Here is a 14,796-nt window from a genome sequence, read left to right as displayed (position 1 = left end):
CTAGCTTCAATGCCATACAACTCTCCTTCCGTGGCCTCCAACTGCTCTTAAATACAAGTAAAACTAAATGCATGCTTAGTTTCGCTATACTCGCTATATTTCGCAACCCTCGCTACTCTCGCATTAACATCTGCTAACCATGTGTATGTGACAAATAAAAATTTGATTTGATGCTTTTCAACCGATCGCTGCCTGCACCTGCCCGCCCGTCCAACATCACTACTCTGGACGGTTCTGACTTAGAATATGTGGACAACTACAAATACCTAGGTGTCTGGTTAGACTGTAAACTCTCCTTCCAGACTCGCATCAAACATCTCCAATCCAAAGTTAAATCTAGAATTGGCTTCCTATTTCGCAAAAACAAGGCATCCTTCACTCATGCTGCCAAACATACCCTCGTAAAAATGACCATCCTACCGATCCTCTACTTCGGCCATGTCATTTACAAAATAGCCTCCAATACGCTACTCAATAAATTGGATGCAGTCTATCACACTGCCATCCGTCTGTCACCAAAGCCCCATATACTACCCGCCACTGTACGATCTCGTTGGCTGGCCCTCACTTCTTACTCGTCGCCAAACCCACTGGCTCCAGGTCATCTACAAAACCTTGCTAGGTTTTAAGTCCCCCTTATCCCAGCTCGTTGGTCACCAATGCAGCACCCACCTGTAGCACGCGCTCCAGCAGGTATATCTCTCTGGTCACCCCCAAAACCAATTCCTCCTTTGGCCACCTCTCCTTCCAGTTCTCTGCTGCCACTGACTGGAACGAACTTCAACATTCTCTGAAACTGGAAACACTTATCTCCCTCACTAGCTTTAAGCACCAGCTGTCAGAGCAGCTCACAGATTACTGCACCTGTACATAGCCCATCTATAATTTAGCCCAAACAACTACCACTTCCCCTACTGTATTTATTTATTTTGCTCCTTTACACCCCATTATTTCTATTTCTAATTTGCACATTTTTCTACTGCAAATCTACCATTCCAGTGTTTTACTTGCTATATTGTATTTACTTCGCCACCACAGCCTTTTTAAAAACATTTTACCTCCCTTATCCCACCTCATTTGCTCACATTGTATATAGACTTGTTTATACTGTATTATTGACTGTATATTTGTTTTACTCCACGTCTAACTCTGTGTTGTTGTATGTGTCAAACTGCTTTGCTTTATCTTGGCCAGGTCGCAATTGTAAATGAGAACTTGTTCTCAACTTGCCTACCTGGTTAAATAAAGGTGAAATCAAATCAAATAAATAGACAGGTGTGTGCCTTTCCAAATCATCTCCAATCAATTGAATTTACCACAGCTGGAGTCCAATCATCTTGTAGAAACATCTCAAGGATCAATGGAAACAGGATGCATCTGTGCTCAATTTTGAGCCTCATACCAATGGGTCTGAATACTTACACAAATGACATATTTATGTTTTTTATTTGTAATACATTTGAAAAAGTTTTTTAAAACCTGTTTTCACTTTGTCATTATGGGGTATTGTGTATAGATTTATGACATTTTGTATTTATTTAATCCATTTTATAATAAGACTGTAACATACAAAATGTGGAAAAGTGAAGGGGTATGAATACTTTACGAATGCACTGTATGTGTTAGCAATAACTTGTTGTTTCCTGACATTTTTGTCATAGGGTAAAATCCCTATGGGAAAAATGAATGGGAAGGTGTGATGAAAAAAGAGTGATAACACAGAGAAAGCTGTCATTGTTGTACTGCTATCACATATCTTCCAACTCTAGGGACATAGACCTTCAAGAAAATCACTATGAAACATTGTCTGCCCAGGTGAGTCTGACCAACCCCCCTGGCTCATGGACAATAGCAGGGTTCCCCAAATGGTGACCTGCGGGCCGAATTTGGCCGAAGGGTTATTTTATATGGCTTCGGAGCAAAATGTTTATTGTATGGTATATATTTTTTTCTCTGTATTTTTTCTTTGATTGTTGGACATAAAAGACTAATACCAAGTGATTTTAATTTGGAAAATATTTTCCAAAGTATTCCCATGCATAAGAGAGAGATATATGTGATCATATACAAACGTAAGCAAGGTTTGAAATGATTGTTTTAGTCAAATATCTTATCTGTTTCGGCTTCATGGGATCAATTTAAAGTCACAAATTAATCATTTGTAATTATGTTCCGAACCCCTGACCTTCTGCTCAAGAAAAAAAAACCTGCCCACAGCTGAATCTAGTCTGTGATCTCTGGACTATAGGATATCTAGCTAAATATTTCTGTCCATAGAAATATGGAATACTAACCAGGAGAGGGCAGCATACACCAAGCTGCTGCTACTGCAGGCAACTTGCTGACCAAACATGGACCATACATGAATGATGCATTCAGTAAATATAAACTTGTATAAATACCATTGATTTGGAAAACAGAATAGCTTAATGCAAATCAATGTATAAACAAAGTGTACACATTATGCTAATATGGTCACCAAAACCAAAAGCATTGGCATCAAAACTCAAATGGTTTTTGAAGCCACGTAAATGTAAGATTGTATCTCTTCCTAATTCCATTAGCCTAAAATAACATTTCAATTACCATGCTCGTATGCATTCTCACACTAATGGTGCAACAGATCACTCCAAGGTCTCTACAGTTCATTTCCGACCAGCAGACAAAAGAACCTGCATGCCTGAAGCCATACTTTCAACCACACACGTATCCGTAATTAACTGCATGGAAACTGCAGCAGTCTTGTTGCAGTGAGTGAACAGCAGGAAGATATGTCAGCTTGGGAGATCAGCCATGAGGTCCAGGTAGTAACAGTGACTTTGTACCGCCACCGGGATGCTCCTCAGAATGATGCACTGCGATAAGCAATGAGGCAATGGCTTCATGCGTGCACTGTCAGGATACCTCAACAAGGGCACTAATTCATAAGCTGTGAACCTAATGACATGATGTCATACAATCAGTGGCACGGTAGTGACACAGTAGTGTCAACGTACAGTATATGGGCCAAGCTATACAACAAACAATGATCTGTCATATCTTTTGTATCTCACTAATGTACCTGTGTATCATCCTTTTTTTGCCAACAGAACCATTTGACCCAATTTCTTTTGATAGCCAAATGGAGTACACCGCTGCTTTACACTATAATGGCAGTGTGGACCTCATTCCATTGAGCAGTGGCTTGGTAGTGACAAAGCATTCTGTGGGTGTGTTTCCACTGCCAGGGAGCATGTTTTTCCCTAATTAGCTTAGGTTTAGACAGCATGTGTGGCAATTACAGACAAACTGCCACACAGGCATACTGTAATTAAGTCAGAAATGCCTGTTGAGATGCCAGCAGCTTCCCAATGCTGTGAGATTCCTGCTTCCATGGGACCAGCTCCATGGTTTTCCACCCTCAAGATAGACAGAATGTCAGCTCTGATTAAATCAAAAGAGACGTGTACAAACACCCCCGTACAGCTAAGGCTTTGTAAAGCACCTTCTGTACCATGCTTTTAAATAGAAGCCCTGACCTTGATGAGTGAAATCCAATACACAAACACATTTATTCAGTATTGGGTGAAGGAATCACACTTTCACACTAATACAGGCACATGCATACTGTCAGGTATAAAAAGACACACACCAGTGACCACTCACATGTATGTCCATATGCACCCTCACAGATAATGAAAAACAAACTTTTTGACCTTTGAATCTGGCATCAACATGATATCAAACACAGAAACCCAACAGAAGACAATGTGTGTCTCTGTGCAATTTTATTATGTACATTTTGGTGGGGCAAAAAATATTTTTTGGGGAGATGCATGCCAGCAAAGCCACTACACAACACAACACTAAACTATACATTAATTGCACTATAATGGTGACAAACGGTGCCCACAAATTGTTAGGACCTCCATAAAGCTTTACCAACAGCAGAGCTTTCTTTTCAGCTCCATGGAGTGAATCCTTACCACTGCTACACCTGGCTATCAGCGGAGCCTTGTCTGCCAGCAAACCGTTCATTCAGCCTTATTTACTGCCTTTAAAAAAGTGTAACTGATATAGCTGGCTTGCTTAAACAAATGTGGTTTCTACTTCAATTGAGGTGTACAAATTATGGCATATGGGGACGACAAGCAGATAAGTGGTAATCCGTAATTTTGATTAAGACATTAATGAGCGAGCTGGGACGGACGGAGTCAATATAACTATTTGTTTAGCACTTTTGAAATGTACAGCGACAGAATTCAGAACAGAATAATTTTGCACGCCCAATTTTTCAGTTTTTGATTTGTTAAAAAAGTTTGAAATATCCAATAAATGTCGTTCCAATTCATGATTGTGTCCCACTTGTTGTTGATTCTTCACAAAAAATACAGTTTTATATCTTTATGTTTGAAGCCTGAAATGTGGCAAAAGGTCGCAAAGTTCAAGGGGGCCGAATACTTTCGCAAGGCACTGTACATATGTCCCTGGCATATTACGTAATTTATGCAGCAGCATACAATACATGCTTGGACTCACCTTGTTGAGCTGTGCTCACTTGAACAGTAAGGTGGTGGTGCGGTCCTTGTGGGCAAACTTTGTCATCAAAGTCTGGCATTCTCCGGATTTATAGTGCTTTCAAGACAACTGGGAAAAAAAACAAGGTTGAATCATGACATCAGTGTTCTTCAGGTCAGAACTCTTGAAAGAGGCCGGAGTTCCGGGCTTGGAATTCCAAGTTGGATAACCATTCAAAACGTATTTTCCCAGTCGGAGCTCATTATTTCAGAGTTCCCAGTTGTCTTGAACTCACAAAAAGTTTGAGATTTCCCAGTTTCTAGTTGTGAAAGTGGCAGAAGTCATGCTGGATTGACAGCATGGCCAATGTATTCAACCTTTTCTGGCCCATGGTGTTTAATGTTTATCCTTTGAAGCTTGGAATAGAGACCCTTAAACACAGACTTTGACCACACACTCTCTCCACTGAATAGCAGGCTAGTGATTGCTTTGCAAAGTGTGCAGTCAGACACTGATTCCTTCTAAACCACTCATTGTTGAATTTGCGATTTCCAACTGTTGTGTAATGTTCATGTCCAATGGTCGATGAGCACCAATACATTTTCTTTATAACTCCTCTTCATAATTGATCTTCGTATCACAAGGATTGAAAAGGATTTGCCAATAGATTGTCCACTTGATTCATGATGATGACTGCTTGCTAACATTTATGATGTTGATGTCAGTCCAATCAAAGCTACTGTAGATATAACATGATTTGACGTTATTTTATCTGTGTCCAATGACCTTGAGCCTTCTTGGACGGGCACTTCTAATGTAACTCTATGGCAGCACCCAAGGGGCTTAAATTTTTAGGCTGAAACACCTGCATTTCTCAGGTTTCTTACTCAAGAAAGCAAAAAATGGTTTGTTTATATGTGGTTTTTTAAACTTTACATTGTTTGCAAACTGATTAATTCCAAAAACAACATGCTGTAAACAACTGCCCTCGCCACTGTGTGTATGTATATATATATATCAAAAAATATATTAGGGATTGGAAATAATACAGACAATTACATTGATATAGAATCCACAATCTATCTGCAATATTAAAGTTGATCTACCCCCTAAAGAAAAATATATATATATAATACAATGCTGTGTAAAAACCTGTCATGTTCTGTGTATGAAAAGTAGAGCAAATCAAGTGTATTATTGAACAATAACATAGCTGACTGACCCTAAGATGAGAATTGTGATGTTATTGTATTGCAAGTACACTATGTCATGGATCCCACAGCTGTTTGACCAAAGAATATAGTAATTAAAAAAGTCCTTAGTAAATGGATGGGGAATGCACTCTCTCCTTGGCCTTTAGTGAAATTACTATTCATCCACCGCTGGCCTATGTTTTGACTAACGTTACCTCGGAGTCTCATTAGCATGGCGTAACCACTCAGAGGAGCCCTCTCTGTAATACAAGACTGCGTGGGTGCACACAGCCCAACAGAAAAATAATAAGGCTTCGCTCATGTGTTTGAAACAAACTCTGGTAGCAACAAAAGGATAGGTTTTGCCTATTTTTGACATGTTTGACAGGTTAGGATTTCTGTAAACATGTAAGTTCTCAGTGAGTTATGAAAAAGAACAAGCTGCACTCTCATAACCACATACGAAATAAACATAGCCATAAAATTGATGCATGGATCATTGCACTAAACACAGTTTGAACTCACTACAGCAGTGATAGCTGGCAGCGCTGAGCTCTGATCTGAATCTCTGCTCTCCAGCCAGCATGCAAATATAGACCATACTGCCTGAGTGATGAAAGACTGATGCACAATCCAAAGCCCAGCTATCTGTGCTGGGTTTTCATCATCAAAATAGAACCAATGGAATATATTTTTTAGTATTGGCCCAACAGGTAGAACAGCTGGCATAAAACACTTGATTTCCAAGCTATTGAGAAAAGTACCAAGGCTTTGTGAATAGTGTTATCCAACTGCTTGCAAGTAATTTTAAGGCATACCTAACTACCTTACAGGACTAAATGACATACAGTAAGTAGTCTGCCATGAATTATCAAAGAGTAAGGAGGAGTGTAAAGACAGGATTCTCTCTATGCAGGGAGGGCTTTATGGATAACACATCCATAAGAGTTCAAGCAAAGCCTTAAAAGCTAAGGGCTGTAGAACAATTGTAAAACATGACACTGCAATTCATTTTTACCTACAGTGCATTCGGAAATATTCAGACGAGGTAACCAAGAACCTGAAGGTTACTCTGACAGAGCTCCAGAGTTCCTTTGTGTAGATGGGAGAACCTTCCAGAAGGATAACCATCTCTGCAGCACTCCACCAATCAGGCCATTATGGTAGAGTGGCCAAATGGAAGCCACTGCTCAGTAAAAGGCACATGACAGCCCGCTTGGAGTTTGCCAAAAGGCACCTAAAGGACTCTCAAACCATGAGAAACAAGATTCTCTAGACTGATGTAACCAAGTTTTGCCAAGCGTCACCAAGTGAATGCTAAGTGCCATGTCTGGAGGAAACCTGGTACCATGCCTACAGTGAAGCATGGTGGTGGCAGCATCATGCTGTGGGGATGTTTTTCAGCAGCAGGGACTGGGGGACGAGTCAGGATCGAGGGCAAGAATAAGGGAGCAAAGTACAGAGAGATCCTTGATGAAAACCTGCTCCAGAGCGCATAGGACCTCAGACTGGGGCAAAGGTTCACCTTCCAACAGGACACCGACCCTAAGAACACAGCCAAGGCAACTCAGGAGTGGGCCATGTGAGTGGCCCAGCCAGAGCCTGGACTTGAACCCGATCCAACATCTCTGGAGTGACCTGAATATAGCTGTGCAGTAATGATCCCCATCCAACCTGACATACGTATAAGGAAAAGGACAGTCTGTAAATGAAAGTTGGGCAGTGCACATTAAATCACATCATCCATGTCTTATGAATGGGATACTAGGTATCAGATCTTATACAACTATTAAGACAATGTTTTGATAACAACCATCAAAAACATAATCTCTGTTAAGAAACTTGGATAAATGTAAAAAGACAAGTTCATGTCAAGGACAAAAACTTGTAACATTGTTCCTAAACTAACACAGCATCTCACAGAATAGTCCTCTGTGGTTTGGAGGTCGAGAAGTGGATTCCAGTAAGTGGGACAGTTAAGATGACACAGACAGAGACCTAGATGTGTCTCACTTATTCTGCTGCTTCTGCCTCTCAGGGGACTGGATCAAAAGCTGCTGCCTCACCAATAGATTACCTGTAGGCAGAACATATTACTGATTGATAGGGCTGTACTTCAGTTTGAACCCCAAAAAAGTGTACTTTATTTATGAATTAGTAGGTCAGTTCAACATTAACAATGCTATGTCACAAAAATGTGAATGAATCCCACAGTGGTCCATAGCCTTGCTGGGAGGAATGTGTGTGTGTGTTTTAAAGTGGAATCATAGATTTAAAAAAATAATGAATGAGAGCAGTCATTCTCCAACATGTTAACATTTCAATCAAGAGATGACAACTATCTCTTGACTAATTCGATACAATTCTGATTCATATTTGGAGAAGGAACCTCATGCCCTCTTAGTTTGGGGAGATACAGTATGATGGGGTGTTTTGGTGCACCAGATTAAAAGCAGGCAGGAACAGGCATTATCTGTGTACGTGTCTAAATAAAAGGATATTGCACATGAAAGGCAGGATCTCCATGGTTTCCCCTTGGAGCTAGGCTTCGTTGCCATGGGAGCAAAAGGAGCCTTTGCAAGAGGGAAAAACACAGAAAGACAATGTGCTTGTCCCCCAGTCCAAAATCAATTACTTTATTGCAATTTCTTACATTATCCTTGATCTTTTAGCTGCTGGTCATCGTTTGTGAATTTTGCAATTGAAAATAAATTATGCCTGAAATTGTAATATGCATTTGAATATATTACGCATAAAAATACATGAATATTGTTTCACTTATAGCCTTGAGAATGAAGACATGAGATATGGAGGAAAAAAGTAGATTAAGTTGCTGTAAACCAAATCTACCGTAAACCAAATCTACCTCCACCAGAGAACACCAGATCACCCAACCAGCTCACATGATCCACTTACACGTCAGAGCTCTGTTGTCACACAGCGAGTCACTGTTTGCTCTCTACTTAATGGATATTAAGATAATATTGCGTAAGCCCATGAAATACAATCAACCTAGCAGGAAGGCAGCAGGCACCTTGCTCTATAGCATAAGTAGAATGGACCCTCAAACATACTGAAGGAATCAGGTCCTATTAGGTTGACTGAAAATACTGTTTGTGGACAAAATTGCATATTATGAATGCATTTATGGTGCTCTCACTCACGTCATTGTGTATTCTATGACTTCCTATTAGCATGTATACTGTTAACAGCCAATGTATTTGGGAAGAGCTGTGTGGCAAAGTAGGGTGTTCCTGTTTATATAAGTTAGATCCATCTGAGAAGTCCAAGCTAGCTTTGTCTGTGGTTGTTATATTAGTTCCATTCAGGGCCTGATTGAGATGGCTATGGGCAATTTCATGGTAACAGAGTGATGCTGAGACTAAGATTTAACAATGTCCACAGAAATTGTTACAAAAACACATTTGCTTGAAGAACAGTGCAGATGCAAAGTTTTGCAACAGAATGACGGTTTGTGCTACAGTATTTGTGCCGTTAGTCTGTTACCAAACTTGCTGTGTTATGGTGGAATTGCCCCTATATAATGCAGCAGGGCAGGTACAGAAGCTTCCAGACACAACCAGTACATGCCAGACCAACATGCTTCAAGCAGCTTACTTTCCTACTGTACCTTCTGCTAACCACATAACGAGCTAGGTCAGAGGTCACCACGTTGTATTGTATCAAAGGCTATTTCTTCCTTTTCTATATCTGACTGTATACAGTATCTGTCGCTAGTAGGTGAAGAATAATGAGATTGTCTGTGCTGCCTTAGCTGAATGAGACCGCTCTTACTTATTGTGTATATGGCATTTCATTCTCCCCCATATGTATCGTAGTGAACTGAACTACATACAGTTGAAGTCAGAAGTTTACATACACTTTAGCCAAATACATTTAAACTCAGTTTTTCACAATTCCTGTAATTTAATCGTAGTAAAAATTCCCTGTCTTAGGTCAGTTAGGATCACCACTTAATTTTAAAAATGTGAAATGTCAGAATAATAGTAGAGAGAATGATTTAATTCAGCTTTTATTTCTTTCATCACATTCCCAGTGGGTCAGAGGTTTACATACACTCAATTAGTATTTGGTAGCATTGCCTTTAAATTGTTTAACTTGGGTCAAACGTTTCGGGTAGCCTTCCACAAGCTTCCCACAATAAATTGGGTGAATTTCTGCCCATTCCTCCTGACAGAGCAGGTGTAACTGAGTCAGTTTTGTAGGCCTCCTTGCTTGCACATGCTTTTTCAGTTCTACCCACAAATGTTCTAGGTGATTGAGGTCAGGGCTTTGTGATGGCCACTTCAATACATTGACTTTGTTTTCCTTAAGCCATTTTGCCACAAGTTTGGAAGTATGCTTGGGGTCATTGTCCATTTGGAAGACCCATTTGCAACCAAGTATTAACTTCCTGACTGATGTGACGTTGCTTCAATATATCCACATAATTGTCCATCCTCATGGTGCCATCTATTTTGTGAAGTGCACCAGTCCCTCCTGCAGCAAAGCACCCCCACAACATGATGCTGCCACCCCCATTCTTCATGGTTGGTGTGGTGTTCTTCGGCTTGCAAGCTTGCCCTTTTTCCTCCAAACATAACGATGGTCATTATGGCCAAACAGTTCTCTTTGTTTCATCAGACCAAAGGACATTTTTCAAAAAAGTACGATCTTTGTCCCCATGTGCAGTTCCAAACCATAGTCTGGCTTTTTTATGGCGGTTTTGGAGCAGAGCCTTCTTTCTTGGTGAGCGGTCTTTCAGGTTATGTCGATTATAGGACTTGTTTTACTGTGTAAATAGATACTTTTGTACCTGTTTCCTCCAGTATCTTCACACGGTCCTTTGCTGTTGTTCTGGGACTGATTTGCACTTTTTGCACCAAAGTACATTCATCTCTAAGAGACAGAACGCGTCTCCTTCCTGAGAGGTATGACGGCTGCACGGTCCCATGGTGTTTATACTTGCGTACTGTTGTTTGTACAGATGAATGTGGTACCTTCAGGCATTTGGAAATTGCTCCCAAGGATGAACCAGACTTCTGGAAGTCTACAATGTTTTTTCTGAGGTCTTGGCTGATTTCTTTAGATTTTCCCATGATGTCAAGCAAAGAGGCACTGAGTTTGAAGGTAGGCCTTGAAATACATCAATAGGTACACCTCCAATTGGCTCAAATGATGTCAATTCGCCTATCAGAAGCTTATAAAGCCATGACATAATTTTCTGGAATTTTCCAAGCTGTTTAAAAGCACAGTCAACTTAGTGTATGTAAACTTCTGACCCACTGCAATTGTGATACATTTAATTATAAATGAAATAATCTGTCTGTAAACAATTGTTGGAAAAATTCCTTGTGTCATTCACAAAGTAGATGTCCTAACCGACTTGCCAAAACTGTAGTTTTGTGAACAAGAAATTTGTGGAGTGGTTGAAAAACAAGTTATAATGACTCCAACCTAAGTGTATGGAAACCTCCGACTTCAACTGTATGACTGACATACTGTATCTGTATATAGCTGAATGCAACATAAGACCTGAGGTTTGCTATAGTACAAGGTTCATCATAGGAATTGGAGCATTTGAGGTCTCCTGAAGAATACTTTTTTACTATAAAATAAAAATAAAATGTTTTATGTTTTGTAAGGCTTCCATCAGTTCTGTGACACTGGAACAATCAATAAACAAGAGTTCAATTTAGTGCATCTGCTCTGTCTATGTAATCATGTCATAAACCTAAAAGAATGAATCGTCAATCCCCTCAACACTGACTCGACACAGCTCATACCATACACATTTTGGTTAGCTAAATCCTCATTCAGAACACACATGCTATCTCCTGTCTCTCCAGATGCAAATTAATTATTGGAGTGCCCCCCCAAATTAGCATCACTGCGGGCTGGCATGCTGTAGGTCCTCAGGCAGGCATTAGTGTGCGGTGACGTGGTACAGGCTCCGATGGCCACTCTGCATGACTGATCGTGTTTCAGCTCACAGGACGTGACGCAGGACCCTGACGCTCCTCTAATATTTATACCCCAGTAATTACTTCCAATGACTTAGCCTGAGTCTGGGCCCATGGATGGACTTTGGCAACCTTGATTTAGCCTGATTGTATCATAAACAGAGGGCCTACCTCTAACTCATGATAACAGTTATATCAGTGTGATTAAATTATCACCTCTAATCCTTTTTTTGTCACTAGCTAAAAATAGTGATTTTGTTTTTATTCACGATTTAATACCTTTTGATTTGGATCAGTTTTGGGTTAAATCTGCTTCTGTTACCACTGTACTACTCATGGGCATGGGAGAACAAAGTCCAGCAAGAGAGATTAAGTTGTCATTACATGATGCTGTGAAAGTCAGTTTAGCACCTCCTAGACCAGGAGTGGACCGTATTCCATCAATATGAAAAATAAATTGAGCCAAAACAGAGAAATGGACAGGGAAGGTTAGGGAGTCACAGAGATAATCAAAACGATTGTTGTGGGACACACATTTTTAAATGTAGAAAAACTGACATAGGATGTACCATTATCACTGTACTCAAGGTAAAAAATAATCAAATCCTTCTCAATCTCAGATAAATAAACTGTACTGCTAAGTTTTATACAGTTAAATGTAATACATATGATACATTTGTGACATTAACATTACATTTTTTTTTACAAAAAGTATTCAATGCAGTGATATGAGATCTGTATATAAAACATTTATATTTTATATTTTTGTCATTTAGCAGATGCTCTTATCCAAAACAATTTATAGTGAATGCATTTATCTTAAGATAGCTAGGTGAGACAACCACATATCAAATACAGGATACGAACGTTACATTCCAGCTACACAATGGATATATAGCTCTTTTAATTAAGAAATGCATGAAGGTACCCATAAAGCAATCATTTCTGGTGAAAAATAAACTTCTACATGTATTCCCATGGCAATCCTATGTTAATAAATAACAAAAATAAATACATGTTAATAAAATGATGTCATTGTTATCATCTCTCATCTCACCGCTAAATTTAAACCACCATATTTATTTGACTTGGATGTACAGTACCAGTCAAAAGTTTGGACACAATTACTCATTCACAGATTTTTCTTTATATTTACTATTTTCTACATTGTAGAATAATAGTGAAGACATCAAAACTATGAAATAACACATATTGAATCACGAAGTAACCAAAAAAGTGTTAAACCAATCAAAATATATTTTATATTTGAGATTCTTCAAAATAGCTACCCTTTGCCTTGATGACAGCTTTGCACACTCTTGGCATTCTCTCGACCAGCTTCAGCTGGAATGCTTTTTCAACAGTATTGAAGGAGTTCCCACATACACGTATGCTGAGCACTTGTTGGCTGCTTTTACTTCACTCTGCGGTCCGACTCATCCCAAACCATCTCAATTGGGTTGAGGTCTGGTGATTGTGGAGGCAAGGTCATCTGATGTAGCACTTTGAATGTATTAATCTAATGTAATTTATCAGAATTCCAGTAAAGCCTCATTTTACCCTTCCCTAGTGAGATTACAAATTCTTTGAAAGTAAAACTTGGAACCAAAACACATTACGTCACTGCAGTCTGCTTGCAATGTCCAATTCCAAAGTACAGTATATTTCCAAGGAAGTATTATTTATTATATAACGGGTGGGTGTAATCCTGAATGCTGATTGGTTGATTGGTGTCTATTCAGCAAGTACCACTGGCTAGATCTGTGACGTTAAAATGCCTATTTACTCTGTTCCATCTGACTGCGCAATACACTGTCTCATCAGCCCAGCCAGGCATCTTATAACATTTATCTCCACTATAAAAAGCATCTAGACATTATCTCACATTACTTTGAGACTAACATTTAGTTTTCAACAGCGGAGATTTGTATAAACCTTGACTATCCGACATTTTCAACATTGTTCCAATATTCAAATTCTATCTCCAACTGTCCCATAGTAAGGAACATGTTGGGAGTCGGGACGAGACATGCAGGCAGGTAGCGTTTCTCAGCCAGTCAAAATCATGAATCAGCCTACATAATTTTTTATGGATATATACAAAGAAATGTAAATTGAAAAAAGGTCAAATGAAATGAAGTGCAGCTAGTTTGCGTTCTTTCCAACCTCAGTTTGAAGTGATTGTGTTAGCTGACTAGATCCTCTAAAGAACAGTGTCCGGACGAGTGAGCACATTTTCTATGTCAGACAAAATCATGCCTCATTAGCTCCTTTTATGGATGTGTCCAAATAAATGTCACTAGAAAACAGTTTAAACAAATGCAAATGCAGCCACTATGTTGTTATTCTGGCGTGACTGTAAGTTACCCGTAGTTGGCTAGCTAGCAAGCAAGGGAAAATAACGTTGCCAGCCAGTATGGCAATGAAACATTTAGAAGAAACGACTGACACAGAACAAAAAGACTGAACGACTGTGTCGCGTCTCTGTCAAACTAACTGATAGAATGAATGAGAATCCGGCTTGGGTAGCATCCCTAGATTAGTGTTGGGAATATTATCTTGTGGAAGGATTAATAAGTATGAATAAATTAATCAAGATAATGTTTTTAATGCAAATATGTCAATTATTATTTTAGTATGTTGGTAACCCTCTGTATAAAAGTGATAATGCCCTAAAATCTGTTGTTTGAAGGACTTAATCTCGGATCTCATCTCTAACAACACCCGTGCTAATATATCCTCCAAACACTGACTTCTCTGGCATTATCATTTAAGTGGAATATATTTTGGCAAGATTAACAAAGTCTGATCAAACAGCATTTACGATAAGAAAGTAACACAGTATGGCTCTTTGTCTTCAAAGTCTTACAACAAGAGGTGAGGCTCTAAAATAGACATGTGAGATAAGGAATAGGAAGGAACTAGCGTGTGATTTCTGGCATGAAAACAATCTTCCATATCACTAAAAATAAGTAACCATAAATAGAGTTGGTCCTACACTTGCCCTGGAAATGTACTGTAAAGGTCCAGTGAAAGAACACCAAGTTCTTGATGAAAAGATAAGAATATCCGTACTACTTAACTTACTACAGGACATACAATAACAGTGTTTATAAAAAGTAGGCCTACTTCTGAGGATAGTT

This window comes from Oncorhynchus gorbuscha, linkage group LG01 (assembly GCF_021184085.1).
Source record: "Oncorhynchus gorbuscha isolate QuinsamMale2020 ecotype Even-year linkage group LG01, OgorEven_v1.0, whole genome shotgun sequence".
NCBI lineage: Eukaryota > Metazoa > Chordata > Actinopteri > Salmoniformes > Salmonidae > Oncorhynchus > Oncorhynchus gorbuscha.
This window is presented reverse-complemented; position numbering follows the sequence as displayed.